The following is a 22564-nucleotide window of genomic DNA, read 5'->3' on the forward strand; positions in this document are numbered from 1 at the left end:
GGGGATCACAACCAAAGTGAAGACATCTGCCCTTGCTCTTTACTACTCTGCTGCTGAATACGGATACCCAGTGTGGAATACATCTCACCACATTAAAACAGTGGATGTGGCTCTTAATGGGACATGCCACATTATCATAGGATGTCTACGCCCCACATCACTGGAGAAATTATACTGTTTAGCCAGCATTGCACCACCTGACATCTGCCGGGAAGTAGCAGCCAGAAATGAAAGGACAAAGGCATTGATAGCTCTGCCACATCCCCTGTTCAGATATCAGCCAGCACGCCAATGCCTTAACTCAAGAAATAGTTTTCTGAGATCTACAGAGATACTCGCAGGAGCACCTCAGCAAGTGAGGGTCCAAAAGTGACAGGTGTGATGAGTCATGGGCCATGTAGTCCCATTCCTGGCACTGTAGTGCCAGATGAAGAGGAAAACTTGGGTTTTTCACCGTCTCAGTCAGATTTGGAACTTTCCCAGCCAGATTTGGGAACCTTGCACCTGCAAGAGATTTGTCTTCCAGAAGTCTGTCAAACAAGCCCTGAGCCTAAATCTCCTGTGTTTTCTCGCCACGAGTTTTGTAAACAACAGAGGGGAGTTCAAGCAGCGTCTCGCAGGAGTGCTAGGATAGCTGCTAAGTATTCAGCTGATTAAGCCTGCTTTCCATGGGAAACTTTAAGGAGTCATGCATCTGGACTCAGAGATTAGCTTTCGTTTCTGGTTCCCCAGAGAACTGCTCTTTGGTGGGAAAACTAGACCCTATTTAGGTGTTTTGCCCACAAAGGGTTCTTGCGGAGTCAATTCGTCAGCTACGGGAGTAAGTTGTGTGTGGACAGCGCGCTCCTGTTTCCAAGCCTTCGTTCCCGTTTTCAGCCTTGTTTACCTCCACGGATCTTGCCTTGTTTCCTAGGACGTAGCCTTGTTTTTCCAGGACTCAGCCTTGCCTTGTTTTCCGGATTTTGCCAAGTAATTCCACGGATCTTGTCCTTGCTTCTCGTTCCTTGCTGCCTTGTACCAAGCCTTGTTTCAAGTTACTCCATAGCCTCGCTCAAGTTTCATGGACTAAGGACCTTGTCATCTCCCCTCACTTTGCCTGGCAAAGTGAGTGTTTCGGTTATTGGATTACAACTTTGGACCTTAATATTTCATATTGGACATTGTTTCTTTGGACTAATTTTGACCTTTCCTGAAAGGTCTAATTCTGGACTATTTTCTACACTTGTTTTTATTAACTTTATATACTCCTTCAATAAAGATATTAGATAGATTTTGGCCTCTGTGTATGGTTATTGGTGCTCTGCAGCCTGGGTCTTGACAGTTTGACTCCGCCACCCTAAGCACCAATTAACCTAGGCCAGAATGTCTACCGGAGCCGGACCGGGAGGTCAGCCACTCAGCTACACCATCGACAAGGAGGAAGTGGACCGCATCCGTGATAAGCTCAATGCGCAGGAGGGAGAAATAAAGGGGTTGAAGGAACGCGGAATCCGTCTCCCGGCCTTGGCATTGCCAACCAAGTTTTCTGGAGAAGCTTCTAAGGTTCATGTTTTCCGTCGCCAATGCCAGGCTTATCTAGAGGCCCGCAATGCCGAGTTCCCCCAAGAAGACATCAAAGTGGCGTGGATCTACAGCCTTTTAGACGGGCCAGCGGCCAACTGGGCGACGGCACTGTTCGACCAAGTTTCCCCGCATCTAAGATCAGCGCAACACTTCTTGGATCACATTAAGGCGACTTGGGGGATCGAAGACAATTGGAGGCAGCCGGCCATAAACTCCGGCACCTCTCTCAGGGGGACAGACCCTTGTCCCAGTACATAGCCGAGTTCCGAGTGCTGGCCCACAGCACCGGATGGAATGATATAGCCCTCAGAGGACAATTCCGGGAGGGTCTCAACATCGAGATGTTGGAGGAAATTTCCAAGGTGGATCCCCCCCACTCTCTTGAAGCACTCATTGATCAATGTTTACGAGCTGAAGTCATGCTGGCCAACAGAAAACAATGGGTCCGAGGCCAGAGCGGTAGAGCTGGGGTGAAACCTCCCGCTCCCACCAGCGTCCAGCCGCGTCCAGCATGGAGACCCCCACCACCAGCCCCATACCCCAGAGGGAGCGAGGAGGTGCCGATGCAGTTGGGCAATGTGCGTCCCAGGTTAGACGCCGCCGAGAAGGCCCGCCGCCAACGCCTAAATCTCTGTTGGTACTGCGGAAACGGGGGCCACTTCGCCAGAGAGTGCCCAGCCAAAGGGAAGCCCGCCGCCCGTCTGGCGGCGGCGTCCTCCACGGAGACGAAGACGTCTGAGACGGCTGGCGCACAGCTGGCGGGGGAAGCCAGCGACCGGGAGTAGAGAGGCTCGCCAACCCGGTCAAAAAACCCACTCAAGAGCCGCCAACCGGGGTCCTGTTTCTTCTAGTGGTCACCTTGTGGTCAGCAAAAAAAGGACCCGTCATGGTCCATGCCATGATAGACTCAGGAGCCACAAACAATTTCATTGATAGAGAGTATGCCGACTCTCTGGGATTACAATATCATGACTTCAAGAACACCCGTGTGGTGCAAGCCATCGATGGCCGCCCCCTCAAGACGGGCCCCGTAAGCCAGTGGTCGGAACCCACCAGAATGTGGATAAGGGAACATATGGAAGAGATTTCCTTCTTTGTTACCGAGGTTCCCCATTTCCCTGTGATTTTGGGTATTCCATGGCTGACACTTCACGACCCAAGCATCTCCTGGTCCAACAGGGAACTGCAGTTTGCTTCAAAATATTGCCAAAACCATTGCCTTGTAGCCAAGGTCTGTCATGCCACAGACACTGAACCCATTATCACCTTGCCCAAGAAGTACTCAGAATATTGGGATGTATTCAATGAAAAAGAGGCCGAGAGATTACCCCCACATAGACCTTATGACTGTGCCATTGACTTGGTGGAGGGGGCCCCGATCCCGCGAGGACATCTCTACTCCCTGACTGAACCGGAGCAAGAAGCTCTCAGGGAGTTCATAGAGTCAAACCTTCGCAAGGGATTCATCAGACCCTCTCAATCCCCAGCCGCTTCCCCAGTGATGTTTGTGAAAAAGAAGTCAGGGGATTTACGCTTGGTGGTGGACTATAGAGCATTGAACAATATCACTAAGCGGAACAGCTATCCCCTGCCCTTAATCTCGGACCTACTAGACCGACTTCGAGGAGCCAAGGTCTACACCAAGCTGGATCTTCGGGGGGCATATAATCTAGTTCGCATCAGAGAAGGGGACGAGTGGAAGACCGCCTTCCAGACTAAATTCGGATTATTCGAGTCCCGAGTTATGAATTATGGATTATGTGGAGCTCCCGCAACGTTCCAGCATTTTGTCAATGACATCTTTCAGGATTATCTAGATCGGTTCTTGATCATCTACCTGGACGATTTTTTGGTGTTTTCTAGATCACAATCAGAACATGAGAACCACGTCAGAATGGTGTTACAACGATTGCGGGATCATGGACTTTATGCCAAGCTGGAAAAATGTGCTTTTGATCTACAAGAGGTAGATTTCCTGGGGTACCGCGTCTCGCCACTAGGGCTCTCCATGGACCCGGCAAAGGTTTCAGCAGTATTGGAATGGCGGGCGCCCACCAACAAGAAAGAGGTGCAACGATTCTTGGGGTTCGCGAACTACTACCGCAAGTTCATTCCAGACTTTGCCCGCTGGTCTGACCCAATCACCAGCTGCATCCGTGGGAAACAGCCCTTCCGCTGGACAGATCAAGCAGAGAAAGGGTTCCAGCAACTAAAGAAATTATTCACGTCCCAGCCAATCCTTCAGCATCCAGATCCTGAAACCCTTTTTGTCGTGCAGGCGGACGCCTCCGATGTGGCAATTGGGGCTGTACTCCTACAACCGGTGGGAGATCATCTTCATCCTTGTGCCTTTTATTCCCGTCAATTGACCGCACCAGAGAGAAACTACACCATTTGGGAAAAGGAACTATTGGCCATAAAGGCAGCCTTTGAAACTTGGAGACATTGGTTAGAAGGGGCCAAATTTCCCATTGAAGTCCATACTGATCATCGGAATCTAGAGCATCTAAGAACTGCCCGCAAGCTAAATCAGAGACAACAACGCTGGGCTTTATTCTTTGAACGTTTTAACTTCCAAATTCATTATGTAACCCCAGCCCAGACCAAACAAGCAGATGCTCTGTCACGGAAACCGGAATACGCTGCAGGGCGCAAGGAGACCTTTGAGTCCCAGCTGCTACAACCCGAGAACTTTGCCACGCTCACAGTGGGAAACACCAAATCCACTCCCATTGAATCAACTCCCTCTACTCCAGGGCCCCTTTGTGCTCAAGAAATCAGGGCTAGTCAGCAAGTAGATGCCTGGGCGCAGGACCAACTTCGCCAAGGACTACATTTTCCCTTTTCGCTTAAGGATGGGCTACTTTGCTATAGAAATCATGTTTACATCCCCCCAGGACCGGGCAGGGAAAAGGCACTTCGTTTGTGTCATGACTGCAAGCCAGCAGGGCATTTCGGGCTATTTAAAACTATGCATTTGATCCTAAGAGATTTCTGGTGGCCCAAGATCCGCAAAGATGTGGAAAAATATGTCAACACCTGCCCAGTATGCCAGCGCTCCAAGACAAGAAGGGAAAAGCCCTCAGGGCTTCTACATCCCCTCCCTACTCCATCCCACCCATGGGAAATAATCTCTGCGGATTTTATAACTGATCTACCACCTTCCTGTGGATTCACCACGATCCTAGTGGTGGTGGACCTTTTCACCAAGTTAGCCCATTTTATTCCCTGTGAAGGCCTTCCCACGGCCAAAGAGACTGCAGATCTATTCCTCCAACATGTTTTCAGATTGCATGGATTGCCCAAGAGTTTGGTCACAGACCGTGGGTCCCAATTCACCTCTCGTTTCTGGAAAGCACTACAAAAACTATTGGGCATAGACTCTCGTTTATCTTCGGCCCATCATCCCCAAACAGATGGGCAAACTGAGCGCACCAATGCCACTTTGGAACAATACCTTCGCTGTTATGTGAATTACCAGCAGGACAATTGGGCTTCCCTGTTATCGCTGTCAGAGTTTGCCTACAACAATGGGGTCCAGGCTTCTACTAAAGAAACCCCGTTCTTTGCAAACTACGGCTTCCATCCACGTTTCTTTCCTCCTGTCATTGAAACCTCAGAAGTTCCCGCAGCAGAGGACTGGCTGCAGGAACTCGCAGCGGTGCAACAACTCTTGCTCCAGCAACTAGACCAAGCCAAGGAGGACTATAAACGTCACGCGGACAAACATCGCCAGCCGGGCCCCGAAATCAAGGTAGGAGACCGGGTTCTTCTGTCCACTCGCTTTTTGCCCTCCCATCGCCCTTGCCGGAAGTTAGATGCCCGTTTCATTGGTCCCTATCCAGTGGTGGCGCAACTTAACCCCGTGACTTTCAAACTCCAACTTCCACGCTCTATGCGCATTCATCCAGTGTTCCATCGCTCCCTGCTCCTTCCGGCGGATGGTGTGCGCCCTGATACAGACCGGCCGGCCCCCCCTCCTGTTTGGGTGGATGGGGAGGAGGAGTTTGAGGTTCAGGACATTTTGGATTCTCGCTTTCACCGCCGCCGCCTACAATATCTCATTGACTGGGTGGGTTTTGGCCCCGAGGAACGCTCTTGGGAAGACGCTTCCACAGTCCATGCTCCTGATCTAACCCGCCGCTTCCATCAGACCTATCCCGCCAAGCCGCGGCCTCGCGCCTCGGGGAGAGAGTCCCAGTTTGAGAGGGGGCTTGAGGAGGGGGATAGTGTGATGGTTCATGGGCCATGTAGTCCCATTCCTGGCACTGTAGTGCCAGATGAAGAGGAAAACTTGGGTTTTTCACCGTCTCAGTCAGATTTGGAACTTTCCCAGCCAGATTTGGGAACCTTGCACCTGCAAGAGATTTGTCTTCCAGAAGTCTGTCAAACAAGCCCTGAGCCTAAATCTCCTGTGTTTTCTCGCCACGAGTTTTGTAAACAACAGAGGGGAGTTCAAGCAGCGTCTCGCAGGAGTGCTAGGATAGCTGCTAAGTATTCAGCTGATTAAGCCTGCTTTCCATGGGAAACTTTAAGGAGTCATGCATCTGGACTCAGAGATTAGCTTTCGTTTCTGGTTCCCCAGAGAACTGCTCTTTGGTGGGAAAACTAGACCCTATTTAGGTGTTTTGCCCACAAAGGGTTCTTGCGGAGTCAATTCGTCAGCTACGGGAGTAAGTTGTGTGTGGACAGCGCGCTCCTGTTTCCAAGCCTTCGTTCCCGTTTTCAGCCTTGTTTACCTCCATGGATCTTGCCTTGTTTCCTAGGACGTAGCCTTGTTTTTCCAGGACTCAGCCTTGCCTTGTTTTCCGGATTTTGCCAAGTAATTCCACGGATCTTGTCCTTGCTTCTCGTTCCTTGCTGCCTTGTACCAAGCCTTGTTTCAAGTTACTCCATAGCCTCGCTCAAGTTTCATGGACTAAGGACCTTGTCATCTCCCCTCACTTTGCCTGGCAAAGTGAGTGTTTCGGTTATTGGATTACAACTTTGGACCTTAATATTTCATATTGGACATTGTTTCTTTGGACTAATTTTGACCTTTCCTGAAAGGTCTAATTCTGGACTATTTTCTACACTTGTTTTTATTAACTTTATATACTCCTTCAATAAAGATATTAGATAGATTTTGGCCTCTGTGTATGGTTATTGGTGCTCTGCAGCCTGGGTCTTGACAACAGGCTAAAACCCGGAACCTCAATCAGTGGCTGAGACCGGATGGGAGACTTCCTCCTGGATACACAGAAGACTGGGCGATTTGGAAAGCAATGAACAGACTGTGCTCTGGCACCACAAGATGCAGAGCCAATCTTAAGAAATGGGGCTACAAAGTGGAGTCCATGACATGTGGGTGTGGAGAAGAGCAAAACACAGACCACCTACTACAATGCAATCTGAGCCCTGCCACATGCACAAGGGAGGACCTTCTTATAGCAACACCAGAGGCACTTCAAATGGCCAGTTACTGGTCAAAGGACATTTAGTGTAGTGCCAAGTATTTTTAAAACTTTGTGTTTTCAAGTACATTACAACTTGTACCCTTGGTTCACTTCTGACATGATAAATAAATAGTTCATTTAATTATCATTCACTTTAGCAGCAAATCCTATCACCAACAAAATATGAACAAGAGTGAAATCATGAGGGTTTTTAAAGATACCTTTATTCCACTTATGCTTCTACATCAGTTTTTTCTTCTTTTACTTAGACAAACAAATTTACCCTTAGAAACTAATTTAGAACTATTTCTTAAATATCAAATATCTTCTGCATTTGTTGTTAACTCTCATCAACTTGGCTTTGACTTATAGTGATGCTATGAATGAGAGAGCTCCAAGTCATGCTATCATCATCATTTCTTGCAGATTCGGGGCTTTGACTTCCTTGACTGGTTCCATCCTTCTGTAATGCAATCTTCCTCTTTGAAAACTCATCTTCTACCTTACCAGACATTGGGTTTCCTAAAATAAAAACAAAGTTCCAGATCATTTTTATTTCCTCAGAATGCTATTTATATACTCCATAAGATTTGATCATAAATCAATTTATTTGGAAACATATTCTATTGAAGTAAAAGGATAGGTTCTACTAAAAAGAAAGACTTGATGAATAGATGAGGGCTAGCTCCCCGACTCCTGCTGCTGCCTGCATCCTTTCACTGTGAAACTATTAAAAATAAGAGGTGAAGTCTACATTTAAAAAGAAACAGTAAGTCAGAATGCCCATTTCCCCAGATCGCCAATGTAGAGGCTTGAGGAAAGGGTTAATAAACCACTTCCTATGATCTGATGTGATTTTTTTAAAAGGGTGAATAATTGAAATCCTGGAGGGACAATGGGAGGAAATCTCAGTGCAAACAAACCCTGGGAAAGTGCTGCCTTAAGAAAGGTGCTTCTGTCTCAGTCAAGGATATTGAGTGCAAACAACCCCAGTGCCACCTTAAGAAAAGTACTTCTGTTTCAATCAAGGCGGTTTGAAGGCAGGGCTGCCTTAAAGGATGCCTGCTTTAAAATGTGTGCTGATATCCTTGAAATGGGAGGAGTCTGCCCATGTGATGGGAATGAAACTGATGGCTGAGTTAGAAGCTGGAGAAAGTGATCTTAGTGTGATGGAAGTGAGTAAATTCTTCATCTTCTTTAAAGACAGAACCCCATGAAACTCCATCCTTTTCCCCACTTTCTCTCATTTTCTCCAGCTCGATATGATGAAGTCCATAGACAATTAAAATGAAGTATTTCATTGAATGTCAGCAGAGAGTTTAAATTGTAAAGAGAATCTGAGGAAGGGGTACCAATGATAAGAATGGCATCAGAAACCAGTAGTTTTGGTCTCGTGGCTACCACTCCTAACCTCATTTGCTGTTCCACACCATAAATGACACATCACGGATGTTTGGAAGGGGAAATAGTGGTTTACAATAATCGTAATCACTGTAAATTGTGGGAGGAATGCAGGGATAATATTCTCTACATTCCTCCACCATCTTCATCCAGAAGACCTTTCACCCAAGTGCTAAGTATAGTGGTTTGCCACATAGTAGGTTTGCACAAAATTTCAGATTAAATTGGAACTCGTATCTGATTAGTTAAATTTGGACATACAAAGATGAGTTCCGAGGCATGTAGGAAAGGTGTGTGTGTGTGGGGGGGGGGGGGGGGGGGTTAGAATTTGAAACCCATTTTTCATAAATGTTCTGTAACATTCAGATATTGCTCAAGTTCAGTTTAATTTTCACTATAACTATTAAGCAACTTTGGTAAAGCTGCTTTTAAAAGCTTTTAAAATCTCATTCTTTGGCCCCATGTTTGTTGGCACTGCCATAAGGGAGGTGTTGTGGGTGTGGCCATCTTAACCGTAGTTTGGGAAGACCAAGCCCCCAATGGTAGAGACTGCAAAAATGCCTCAGGAGAACATGCCAACCAGGTGAGAAGAGAGAAAATTATCCCTCATCTTAAACAGTTAGTTTTTTGAAAACTTTTTAAAAATTCCATCAAATCAGTAGATATATTAGTATTTCTGAAAGTTATGGGGAATGATCCCCTGTTATCTTGTGTCATTGGATAGAAAAATTAAGGAGCTAGCTCTTGTAGTTTTTTTTAAAAAGTTGTTTTTAAAAACTTTAAAAATTCACCAAAAATCCAAAAGTCAAAAATTCTGAAATTTGGTGTGCTAACAGTGGTAAATGTGTTCTACCATTGTAGCAAGTTTCATCAAGATATCTCAAAAAATGATGGAGAGAGAAGCCCCTGAACTTTCCGCACTGGCAGTGATGTCTTCCTTATTGAGCATGCGTGATTACCATTAACAAAGTATGCATGAAGATTCGGAAGTTTCATAAATTTTCAAAATGTTTGCCCCAAAAATTCAGAAAGGACTTTAGAAATGAAGTGCATGCGCCCCCTACTTTTGAAAACAGTTTTAACCCCCCCCCCCTTTTTTTGGGGGGGATCACACATGCCTAACACATAGTACCTGTATGTGTTGTCAGGGTTTCTGACCCTGACGCAGAGCACTGGACTCTACTCAGCCTCTAAGCAGATTTTAAGCTCTTTTGTCTGGAGGATACTTGCAGGAAACAAAAAGCAGCAGACACTGCAGCTTTTTCTTTCTTCCAGAAAGACTTTATCTTCTCAGTTGCAGAAATACAGATATTTACAGCAGTATATACAGCTCTCTCTCCAACGATCCGATGACATACAATAACCATTAATCCATCATCCCTCAACCATAATTTTAGGCATGTCCACACAGCCATATAACCCAGAATATCAAGGCAGATCATCCATAACTGAAATATCTGAGTCCACACTGCCGTATACAGTAATTCACTTCAATGTGGATTTTATACAGCTACCCGAAAAACACTTTCCTCCCCGTGGTGGAGGAGGAAGCGCCTTCTGACACTTCACCTCCACTTCGGGAGGAATGTGAGCGAGGCCTGCCAAGCATCATCTGATGGCGCTCGTCAAGCCCTGGCCAAGCCCTGGCCAAAAGCACGAAAACTGGACTATTTAGCCCCATGTGACATGTCCCTTAAGAGACAAACATATAACGGGTTTTTCTTGGCCAGATTTGTTCAGAGGAGATTTGTCTTTGCCTTCCGCTGAGGCTGAGAGACTTGTCCAAGATCATCCAGTGGATTTTTGTGACACATTTTGGATTAGAGTCCTGGTCCCCAGAGACATCATCCATGACTATACTACTGAATTCAGCTATCTTTCTTATCCAGCTATCTAGCTATTGTTATTCCTTAAATATAAATTGCAATGTTGTGCATTTTTTGCTCTTTGGAAGTTAACGAACACATAAAGCAATGAAAGAAGTCAATACTAAAATAAATTAAACAAAGGGTCAGACAATAAAACTCAACTGAGCAATCCATGAATTGAAAAATACATGAAAGAGAATGTCTGAGCAAGGTCTCTAGAAAGAGAAGGTCTGAGCAAGGTCTCTTGAAATACTTTTTTTTCCAAATGGCAGATCCTTGCTGAAATTTGATTGCTTATCTTTCCCATAAACTGCTACAGCAGAGACACATAAACAGGTCTGTTTTTGGAGAAAAACTTTTTCTAGGAGGAACATATATCACTATGTCCTCTCATGAAATATGAGTTCCTGGCTTCAACTATCATTAAGAAATGACAAATCACATCTCCATTCTGAAGAGCTTTTGAATATTTTACTTAGATTTATTTATGTGTAGTACTTTAGGTTATTTTACAGAATAAAATATTCAGACCTAGAATTAAGCTTTGCCTGAATGACAGCTGATGTGGAGAAATTAAAGCATTTTACAGTTCTTTAGGGATTTCAATTCTGTCTATTAAATTGTTTTTTAAAAGAAGACAGTGTTATAATACATATCAAACTCATTCCAGTTGAAACAGCCAAGACTTTCAATGTTCTGTTTCCTTAAAAGTATACTGCAGCCTGTCATCATTGATGTCTTCAAACGTCTTGCTGGGGAACAATGAAAGAATTCTCTATGGAACTCATTATGAATAATTACCTGTTTGTAAGAAAAATTCACTTCTGACAGCTGCTAATTTTTCAAGAGAATTCTCAAAATTCAATAAATTGACATTTCTTTTTCTTTATTTGCTACTCACTTGTCATTGCAGTTAGTTAAATGTATGTATTGACTTCATACTCCTCTCACTTATGACTAAACATCTAAGTTAGAACATGCAAAGTTTCACATCAATCTGCACTACTTTGAATAGAGAAGACTGAATATAATTGTTTTCATTACTGCCTTACAGAGAGCTTGAAAAACATGGTTGAGATATTGGGCTTTATGGTACTTTGAAATAAGCAGGAAGTGAGCTATTGTAGATTATCCTTTGTCAAACATAATGACTGAAATCTTGTTATAAATGAAAGTGATCAAAAGAGCTTGTAGCATCTCGAAAAATCAATACAGCAAAGGGGGTTGCAATGTTACAATGGCACAATGTGTTATTTGTAAAATCCTGTTTCTGATCGCCTTATACTGATTAATTGGTTTAAGAAAAAATGCATTGTTTTTTAGGACTTATTTTCTAATAAATAGAATTTGGTTTACAGAACTACCAGTCCTGATACATAAGATATGTGGATGAACATGAGATGAACAATTTTAGACCTGGATCGTTCTAGTAGGGGAACCAGTGTGATGTAATAATAATAATAGTTTTATTGCTTACCCGCCTCTCCCCATGGCTCAAAGTCACAGCACAGTTAAAAGCACAGAAATACTATAAAAATTCGACAAACTCACGTTAAAATCCAATTCCATAAAAGATACAGATCAAAGCATTTCTGTAAAAAAAAACATATTAATCACACAGGACAGAGACCAAAACACATAACATGAGTTTAGAATTCATGCTTCCAGCTGGCTGGGTAGGCTTGCCAGAAGAGATAGGTTTTTAACAACAACAACACTTTATTTATATCCCGCCCCATCTCCCCATGGGGACTCAGGGCAGCTCACAGACATAAAAAGGCAAATATTCAATGGCTTGTACTGTAATAAATAAGTACTACAATTAAAATAAAAAAGGAATTAATAGTATAAAACAAATAATTATAAAATCAATAATAACATCCTATAAAACATATTTAAACAACATTAGTAAAGGGGAAATTTAAAAGCCATTTCCATAAGATGGTTTTTAAATTCCAACAACTGATCTAGTTGTTGGAGCTCTCCTGGCTGGTCATCCACAGTTTTCAGGCAGCGATGAAAAGGTCATCTGGGTGATAACAGCCAGTCGAGTTCTGGTTGGTTGGAGCAGACCCCCCCCAAAAGACTGAAGTATGTAGTGCGGATTGTATGGGAGAAAAGGATTTTGAGTGTTGAACTATAGTTCTGAAGACCACTAGGTAATTTTGAGGTATGATCTTATCACAAAGGCTAGATGAATCCATGTGCACAGCTCCCTCTCAGCAACACTTTCTCCATCACATGTGGGAAGCATCACCCTTCTGAGGAAGATCTGTGCTGGCTCCATTGGAGCCAGCACAACACAGGAAGCCTCCCATGTTGTGAAGCGTCCAAGAATGTTTTCACCCCGGTTGGGGGTGAGGCCTCCGCCTGAAGTCATACAATGTTGTGTGATGACTGGTGTGGGGCTTCATCCCCAAAACAGGCTGGAAACTTCCTAGGACACTGAATTTGGTGGGTGTGATAAGGTCGTCAAAGCCAGTGCCCATCAAGTGATACAGGGCTACTTCAGGTGGGGCTCCGTTGGGCTCCATGCTGGCAACACAATGAGAGGGAGCCCTGAGAAGTCCAGAGACTACCCGTCTCCTAATTGAAAGAACCAGGGACATCATGGAAACATTGTGAGATGACAACTCATAATCCACAACAGTAAGGTGACAAAGCTAGGCACTGCCCCATTGTTTTCCCCACTGTCCCCTACCTCTGGACCTCCATGTGATGAAGTCCTTGGTATTTGGATGTTAGTGAGTCAAGAGGGACAGCTGGGCAGAAGTAATATATACTGATTGCACTTCAAAAAATGTAATGTGGAGATAAGTGGAATGCCACACTTGAGTTGGTTCATGTCTGTTACTCCTTTTGACATGTTTTCTTTGAAAACCAAAAGTAAAATTGTGGACCTAGTTTACTAAGATATGTATCTTACCTAGCCCAGGCTTTCTTTCTCTGATCTCAATGGCTGGCAAAGGTGGGATAAATCTATTAGAAATAAAAATAATTTAATAAGTTCACAGAAAATATTTAAAATGTTATTAGTACACACTAGCACTCCTTAAAACATTTATTAGTATGTAGTTATACATAAGCAGAGCGAGAGCCATGCCGGCAAGACTCATTCACAACAGTATGTGCACTAATTTGCCTTCGTGAGCTGTGTCTTCACATAAAAAGCTCTGAGGTTTCCATGTTGCAGACATTCATATGGAATATTCACATAACCAGAGTATATTGCTCAAATGGGGGTTGTTTTTGCATTCCTCTGAGGCTGAGTGAGTATTGACTTGCCCAAAGTCACTCAGTGGACTTCTCTCGCTTTGGGTGCATGAGCTTCATGTATGCATTCATACGTCACTCACAGGGTAAAAGAGCTGCAAACCCCTATAAAATGTAGTTTGTTTAAATGGTGTGATCTTGCTTGCCGTACTGTAGTTTTTGTCCTATTTTATCTTCTTCCAGTCCTCATTAGTGTAAATAAAAGTGAAACTTTATATTCAGTGTGTAACTCAGATTTCTCAAATATCAGAACCAAACAAGTAAAATCTAGTATGAGAACCAATTATATTAAGCTTGTTATCTTAAGCCTGGTGACCTAAGAGGCTGGCTTGAATTCGAAAAGTTGACTGTCCAAGAAAAAGCCCTTTCATAATGGTTTACTTTAATGGACCATTTGCTGACCAACAGATAGAATAACAAGATCACACAAAGCATACAGATTGAAATAAGGGCAGCTTTATTAATGTTATCTATTTATTTTAAAGTTACTGGTACAGTATATGCAAAAATCCTAATGTGAGAGACAATATGGTGCAGGCACAGATGAGGCAGTATCACCCTAGAACTCGCTTCAATTTCTCTGGGTAAGATCACCTAAGTCTCTGAAAGAAAACACATCTGAAAAATTGGGTTGCCCCCAGGTGACATTTAAACTGGAGGGCTGACCAGAGGGTGTCACCTCTTAGGCCCCTTCCACACAGCTGTATAAAATCCACATTGAACTGGATTAGATGACAATGTGGCCTCAGATAATCTAAAGCGCATATTGTGGATTAAACGCCTTGTTATTCTGGCCTATATAGCTGTGTAGAAGGGCCTTTAGACTGCATGGTCTTTTGGCGAGGTGAAGCTTACGAGACTGACTCCAAGGACAGTGAACTTTCCCCACTCCCATATTGCATGATACTCAATGGCATTTCCATCCTACACCAAAGGAGTGCCAATTATATTCGCTAAAATAGATTCCCCCCATACCACACACACACACACCAAACCAGGCAAATAGGAACCTATTTAAAGCACTATCCTAAAGGTGTCAGGACCCAGGCTGCAGAGCACCAATAACCATACAGAGAGGCCAGAATCTATCTAATATCTTTATTGAAGGAATATATAAAGTTAATAAAAACAAGTGTAGAAAATAGTCCAGAAGTAGACCTTTCAGGAAAGGGCAAAATTAGTCCAAAGAAGCAATGTCCAATATGAAATATTAAGGTCCAAAGTTGTAATCCAATAACCGAAACACTCACTTTGCCAAGCAAAGTGAGGGGAGATGACAAGGTCCTTTAGTCCATGAAACTAGAGCGAGGCTAGGAAGCAACTTGATTCTTGGAAAAACAAGGCTTGATTCAAGGCAACAAGAAAACGAGGAACAAGAACAAGATCCGTGGTAATTACTTGGCAAGGTCCGGGAAACAAGGCAAGGCTGAGTCCTGGAAAGCAAGGCAAGATCCGTGGAGCAAACAAGGCTGAAAACGAAGGCTTGGAATCAGGAACAAAGGCTTGGAAGCGGGAGTAGCTGTCCACACACGCTACTCCGGTAGCTGACGAATTGACTCCGCAAGATCCCTTTGTGGGTAAAACACCTAAATAGGGTCCCGTTTTCCCGCCAAAGAGCAGTTCTCTGGAGAACCAGAAACGAAAGCTATTCTCTGAGTCCAGATGCATGACTCCTTAAAGTTTCCCATGGAAAGCAGGCTTAATCAGCTGAATGCTTAGCAGCTATCCTAGCACTCCTGCGAGACGCCTGTTCGACTCCCCTCTGTTGTTTACAAAAATCATGGCGAGAAAACGGGGGAGATTTTGGCTCAGGGCTTGTTTGACAGACTTCTGGAATACAAACCTCCTGCAGGTGCAAAGGCTCCATTTCTGGCTGAGATAGTTCCTTTTCTGGCTGAAATGGTGGAAAACCCAAGTTTTCCTCTTCATCTGTCACAACAGCACTAGGAACAGGACTACATGGCCCATGAACCATCACACTATCCCCCTCCTCAAGCCCCCTCTCAAACTGGGACTCTCTCCCCGAGGCGCGAGGCCGCGGCTTGGCGGGATAGGTCTGATGGAAGCGGCGGGTTAATTCGGGGGCATGGACTGTGGAAGCGTCTTCCCAAGAACGTTCCTCGGGGCCAAAACCCACCCAGTCAATGAGATATTGAAGGCGGCGGCGGTGAAAACGAGAATCCAAAATGTCCTGAACCTCGAACTCCTCCTCCCCATCCACCAAAACAGGAGTGGGAGCCGGCCGGTCTGCATCAGGGCGCACACCATCCACCGGAAGGAGCAGGGAGCGATGAAACACTGGATGAATGCGCATAGAGCGCGGGAGTTGGAGTTTGAAAGTCACGGGGTTAAGTTGCGCCACCACTGGATAGGGGCCAATGAAACGGGCATCTAATTTCCGGCAAGGGCGATGGGAGGGCAAAAAGCGAGTGGACAGAAGAACCCGGTCTCCTACCTTGATTTCGGGCCCTGGCTGGCGATGTTTGTCAGCGTGGCGTTTATAGTCCTCTTTGGCTTGGTCCAGTTGCTGGAGCAAAAGTTGTTGCACCGCTGTGAGTTCCTGCAGCCAGTCCTCTGCTGCGGGAACTTCTGAGGTTTCAATGACAGGAGGAAAGAAACGTGGATGGAAGCCGTAGTTTGCAAAGAACGGGGTTTCTTTAGTAGAAGCCTGGACCCCATTGTTGTAGGCAAACTCTGACAGCGATAACAGGGAAGCCCAATTGTCCTGCTGGTAGTTCACATAACAGCGAAGGTATTGTTCCAAAGTGGCATTGGTGCGCTCAGTTTGCCCATCTGTTTGGGGATGATGAGCCGAAGATAAACGAGAGTCTATGCCCAATAGTTTTTGTAGTGCTTGCCAGAAACGAGAGGTGAATTGGGACCCACGGTCTGTGACCAAACTCTTGGGCAATCCATGCAATCTGAAAACATGTTGGAGGAATAGATCTGCAGTCTCTTTGGCCGTGGGAAGGCCATCACAAGGAATGAAATGGGCTAACTTGGTGAAAAGGTCCACCACCACTAGGATCGTGGTGAATCCACAGGAAGGTGGTAGATCAGTGATAAAATCCGCAGAGATTATTTCCCAAGGGTGGGATGGGGTAGGGAGGGGGTGCAGAAGCCCTGAGGGCTTTTCCCTTCTTGTCTTGGAGCGCTGGCATACTGGGCAGGTGTTGACATATTTTTCCACATCTTTGCGGATCTTGGGCCACCAGAAATCTCTTAGGATCAAATGCATGGTTTTGAATAGTCCGAAATGCCCTGCTGGCTTGCAGTCATGACACAGACGAAGTGCTTTTTCCCTGCCCGGTCCTGGGGGGATGTAAACATGATTTCTATAGCAAAGTAACCCATCCTTAAGCGAAAAGGGAAAATGTAGTCCTTGGCGAAGTTGGTCCTGTGCCCAGGCATCTGCTTGCTGACTAGCCCTGATTTCCTGAGCACAAAGGGGCCCTGGAGTAGAGGGAGTTGATTCAATGGGAGTGGATTTGGTGTTTCCCACTGTGAGCGTGGCAAAGTTCTCGGGCTGTAGCAGCTGGGACTCAAAGGTCTCCTTGCGCCCTGCAGCGTATTCCGGTTTCCGTGACAGAGCATCTGCTTGCTTGGTCTGGGCTGGGGTTACACAATGAATTTGGAAGTTAAAACGTTCAAAGAATAAAGCCCAGCGTTGTTGCCTCTGATTTAGCTTGCGGGCAGTTCTTAGATGCTCTAGATTCCGATGATCAGTATGGACTTCAATGGGAAATTTGGCCCCTTCTAACCAATGTCTCCAAGTTTCAAAGGCTGCCTTTATGGCCAAAAGTTCCTTTTCCCAAATGGTGTAATTCCTCTCTGGTGCGGTCAATTGACGGGAATAAAAGGCACAAGGATGGAGATGATCTCCCACTGGTTGTAGGAGTACAGCCCCAATTGCCACATCGGAGGCGTCCGCCTGCACGACAAAAGGGGTTTCAGGATCTGGATGCTGAAGGATTGGCTGGGACGTGAATAATTTCTTTAGTTGCTGGAACCCTTTCTCTGCTTGATCTGTCCAGCGGAAAGGCTGTTTCCCACGGATGCAGCTGGTGATTGGATCAGACCAGCGGGCAAAGTCTGGAATGAACTTGCGGTAGTAGTTCGCGAACCCCAAGAATCGTTGCACCTCTTTCTTGTTGGTTGGCGCCCGCCATTCCAATACTGCTGAAACCTTTGCCGGGTCCATGGAGAGCCCTAGTGGCGAGACGCGGTACCCCAGGAAATCTACCTCTTGTAGATCAAAAGTGCATTTTTCCAGCTTGGCATAAAGTCCATGATCCCGCAATCGTTGTAACACCATTCTGACGTGGTTCTCATGTTCTGATTGTGATCTAGAAAACACCAAAAAATCGTCCAGGTAGATGATCAAGAACCGATCTAGATAATCCTGAAAGATGTCATTGACAAAATGCTGGAACGTTGCGGGAGCTCCACAGAAACCATAATTCATAACTCGGGACTCGAATAATCCGAATTTAGTCTGGAAGGCGGTCTTCCACTCGTCCCCTTCTCTGATGCGAACTAGATTATAAGCCCCCCGAAGATCCAGCTTGGTGTAGACCTTGGCTCCTCGAAGTCGGTCTAGTAGGTCCGAGATTAAGGGCAGGGGATAGCTGTTCCGCTTAGTGATATTGTTCAATGCTCTATAGTCCACCACCAAGCGTAAGTCCCCTGACTTCTTTTTCACAAACATCACTGGGGAAGCGGCTGGGGATTGAGAGGGTCTGATGAATCCCTTGCGAAGGTTTGACTCTATGAACTCCCTGAGAGCTTCTTGCTCCGGTTCAGTCAGGGAGTAGAGATGTCCTCGCGGGATCGGGGCCCCCTCCACCAAGTCAATGGCACAGTCATAAGGTCTATGTGGGGGTAATCTCTCGGCTTCTTTTTCATTGAATACATCCCAATATTCTGAGTACTTCTTGGGCAAGGTGATAATGGGTTCAGTGTCTGTGGCATGGCAGACCTTGGCTACAAGGCAATGGTTTTGGCAATATTTTGAAGCAAACTGCAGTTCTCTGTTGGACCAGGAGATGCTTGGGTCGTGGAGTGTCAGCCATGGAATTCCCAAAATCACAGGGAAATGGGGAACCTCGGTAACAAAGAAGGAAATCTCTTCCATATGTTCCCTTACCCACATTCTGGTGGGTTCCGACCACTGGCTTACTGGACCCGTCTTGAGGGGGCGGCCATCGATGGCTTGCACCACACGGGCGTTCTTGAAGTCGTGATATTGTAATCCCAGAGAGTCGGCATACTCTCTATCAATGAAGTTGTTTGTGGCTCCTGAGTCTATCATGGCATGGACCATGATGGGCCCTTTTTTTGCTGACCACAAGGTGACCACTAGAAGAAATAGGACCCCGGTTGGCGGCTCTTGAGTGGGTTTTTTGACCGGGTTGGCGAGCCTCTCTACGCCCGGTCGCTGGCTTCCCCCGCCGGCTGTGCGCCAGCCGTCTCAGACGTCTTCGTCTCCGTGGAGGACGCCGCCGCCAGTCGTGCGGCGGGCTTCCCCTTGGCTGGACACTCTCTGGCGAAGTGGCCCCCGTTTCCGCAGTACCAACAGAGATTTAGGCGTTGGCGGCGGGCCTTCTCGGCGGCATCTAATCTGGGACGCACATTGCCCAACTGCATCGGCACCTCCTCGCTCCCTCTGGGGTATGGGGCTGGTGGCGGGGGTCTCCATACTGGACGCAGCTGGACGCCGGTGGGAGCGGGAGGTTTCGCCCCAGCTCTACCGCTCTGGCCTCGGACCCATTGTTTTCTGTTGGCAAGCATGACTTCAGCTCGTAAACATTGATCAATGAGTGCTTCGAGAGAGTGGGGGGGATCCACCTTGGAAATTTCCTCCAACATCTCGATGTTGAGACCCTCCCGAAATTGACCTCTGAGGGCTATGTCGTTCCATCCGGTGCTGTGGGCCAGCACTCGGAACTCGGCTATGTACTGGGACAATGGTCTGTCCCCCTGAGAGAGGCGCCGGAGTTTATGGCCGGCTGCCTCCAAATTGTCTTCGATCCCCCAAGTCGCCTTAATGTGATCCAAGAAGTGTTGCGCTGATCTTAGATGTGGGGAAGCTTGGTCGAACAGTGCCGTCGCCCAGTTGGCCGCTGGCCCGTCTAAAAGGCTGTAGATCCACGCCACTTTGATGTCTTCTTGGGGAAACTCGGCATTGCGGGCCTCTAGATAAGCCTGGCATTGGTGACGGAAAACATGAACCTTAGAAGCTTCTCCAGAAAACTTGGTTGGCAACGCCAGGGCCGGGAGACGGATTCCGCGTTCCTTCAAACCCTTTATTTCTCCCTCTTGCGCATTGAGCTTATCACGGATGCGGTCCACTTCCTCCTTGTCGATGGTGTAGCTGAGTGGCTGGCCTCCCGGTCCGGCTCCGGTAGACATTCTGGCCTAGGTTAATTGGTGCTTAGGGTGGCGGAGTCAAACTGTCAGGACCCAGGCTGCAGAGCACCAATAACCATACACAGAGGCCAGAATCTATCTAATATCTTTATTGAAGGAATATATAAAGTTAATAAAAACAAGTGTAGAAAATAGTCCAGAAGTAGACCTTTCAGGAAAGGGCAAAATTAGTCCAAAGAAGCAATGTCCAATATGAAATATTAAGGTCCAAAGTTGTAATCCAATAACCGAAACACTCACTTTGCCAAGCAAAGTGAGGGGAGATGACAAGGTCCTTTAGTCCATGAAACTAGAGCGAGGCTAGGAAGCAACTTGATTCTTGGAAAAACAAGGCTTGATTCAAGGCAACAAGAAAACGAGGAACAAGAACAAGATCCGTGGTAATTACTTGGCAAGGTCCGGGAAACAAGGCAAGGCTGAGTCCTGGAAAGCAAGGCAAGATCCGTGGAGCAAACAAGGCTGAAAACGAAGGCTTGGAATCAGGAACAAAGGCTTGGAAGCGGGAGTAGCTGTCCACACACGCTACTCCGGTAGCTGACGAATTGACTCCGCAAGATCCCTTTGTGGGTAAAACACCTAAATAGGGTCCCGTTTTCCCGCCAAAGAGCAGTTCTCTGGAGAACCAGAAACGAAAGCTATTCTCTGAGTCCAGATGCATGACTCCTTAAAGTTTCCCATGGAAAGCAGGCTTAATCAGCTGAATGCTTAGCAGCTATCCTAGCACTCCTGCGAGACGCCTGTTCGACTCCCCTCTGTTGTTTACAAAAATCATGGCGAGAAAACGGGGGAGATTTTGGCTCAGGGCTTGTTTGACAGACTTCTGGAATACAAACCTCCTGCAGGTGCAAAGGCTCCATTTCTGGCTGAGATAGTTCCTTTTCTGGCTGAAATGGTGGAAAACCCAAGTTTTCCTCTTCATCTGTCACAACAGCACTAGGAACAGGACTACATGGCCCATGAACCATCACAAAAGGCAATTGTCCAGGTCCCCTGTAAAAGTATAGATATGCTGACTCCAGGACCCCTCCCTTCTCTATGTCAGGCGTAGCTTGCCTGACATCAAAACATTAATACATTAGGTGATCCCTCGTAGTTCGAGGAGGATTGTCTTCCAGCTCTGTTGTCTTGGGGGGGTTTCCGTAGGTGGCTGAAGAGACCTATTCTTGACCCGCATGTTCTACCACAGTGAGGACATCGGTTTCCAGGTGGAAGGCGGTCCCGGTCATGGTTGGCTTGACGCTCCTTCCTCTTGGCACGTTTCTCCCTTAAGCCCTACATTCGTGCCTCTTCGAACTCTGCAGCAATATAAACTCTCCTCTCCCCTATCCACACAGGCTTTGGATTTGGGGGAAATCACAGTAGTGGAATGGGTTAATGTTATAGATTTACCAGAACATGGAAAATATAGTTACCATGAGTTCCTTTCACTTTCAGTAAGTGTGAGTGTCTATGTGCATAGAATTAAAAATAAAAAAGAGACTCATTGATGATGTTCACAAAAAACTTGAGCTGGCCTGAAGGTTCACAGCAGCAACAAAAAGCAATTTCAACTGAGTAGAATGATATGAAATCTAAAAAACCAGTAGTGTAGCTAAAGTAATTATGGAATTCCCTTCCATGAGAGGTTTGGCTATCATCATCTCTCTTTTTGACCAGCAGATGAAGACCTTTTTGTTTCAGCATGCCTTTGACTTTTAATTAGTTCCACAGAAGGATTTCGAATGTAGTGTGCTCATCTTTGTTCTTTCTATTTTAAACATATTTTAAATGCTTTTCAAAATAATTTTTAATATTGTGGTTTTAAAACATCTATATTCTACATTGTTGAAAACATATATATTATACATTGCATTTTATACTGTAAACTTCCTTGGGTTCCAAATTGAGAGAAGGCAAAGTTATTAAATAAATATTATATATGTATATCATCACAGCTAAGGTTGAGAGGTCACGCTAGCTAAAGAGTGGAGAATGAATGCCTTTCCCCAATGTTGTTAGACTACATATCCCATTAGCCTTCTCTGGCATAGCTAGTGGTGGAACATGATGGGAGTGGAAATCAAACAACCCATGAAATATGTATTATGTATTAATTTACTACAGTATTTATTTATACCCCGCTTTATCTCCCCAAAGGGGACTCAAAACGGCTACTTCTATTCTAAATTATTTCACTTCTTACTATATCAGACACAGCAAGCTAGGAATGTAAAATGGTACAGAGGGGCAGTTTTCCATACACTGAAGCAAACATATAGGAAAATAAGTTATCACCAATAAAATCACTCAATCTGCAAGGAAAACCAATTGCTACATGGATCAGCTCTTCTTTTCTGTCTTATCTTTGCAGTGTTCTTAGCGAGTGACCTCATAATATATTGAAATGCTATCAATGTAAAGCAAAGATATATTTTTTTAAAATTGGAAGGACTTTCTGCTGTTTTATTTCACTAACAAAGGAGGTATGTTTATCTTAACGTTCACATCTGTTGTCAGTCCTTTTTTGATACCATTCGAAAGGATCAGAAAACACTTAACGTACTGAATGAAGAAGGCAAAACGAGTTGGCTGCCTTAAAAAATCCTTATACTTCTG

The sequence above is a fragment of the Anolis carolinensis genome, chromosome 4, assembly GCF_035594765.1.
Source record: "Anolis carolinensis isolate JA03-04 chromosome 4, rAnoCar3.1.pri, whole genome shotgun sequence".
NCBI classification, from domain to species: domain Eukaryota; kingdom Metazoa; phylum Chordata; class Lepidosauria; order Squamata; family Dactyloidae; genus Anolis; species Anolis carolinensis.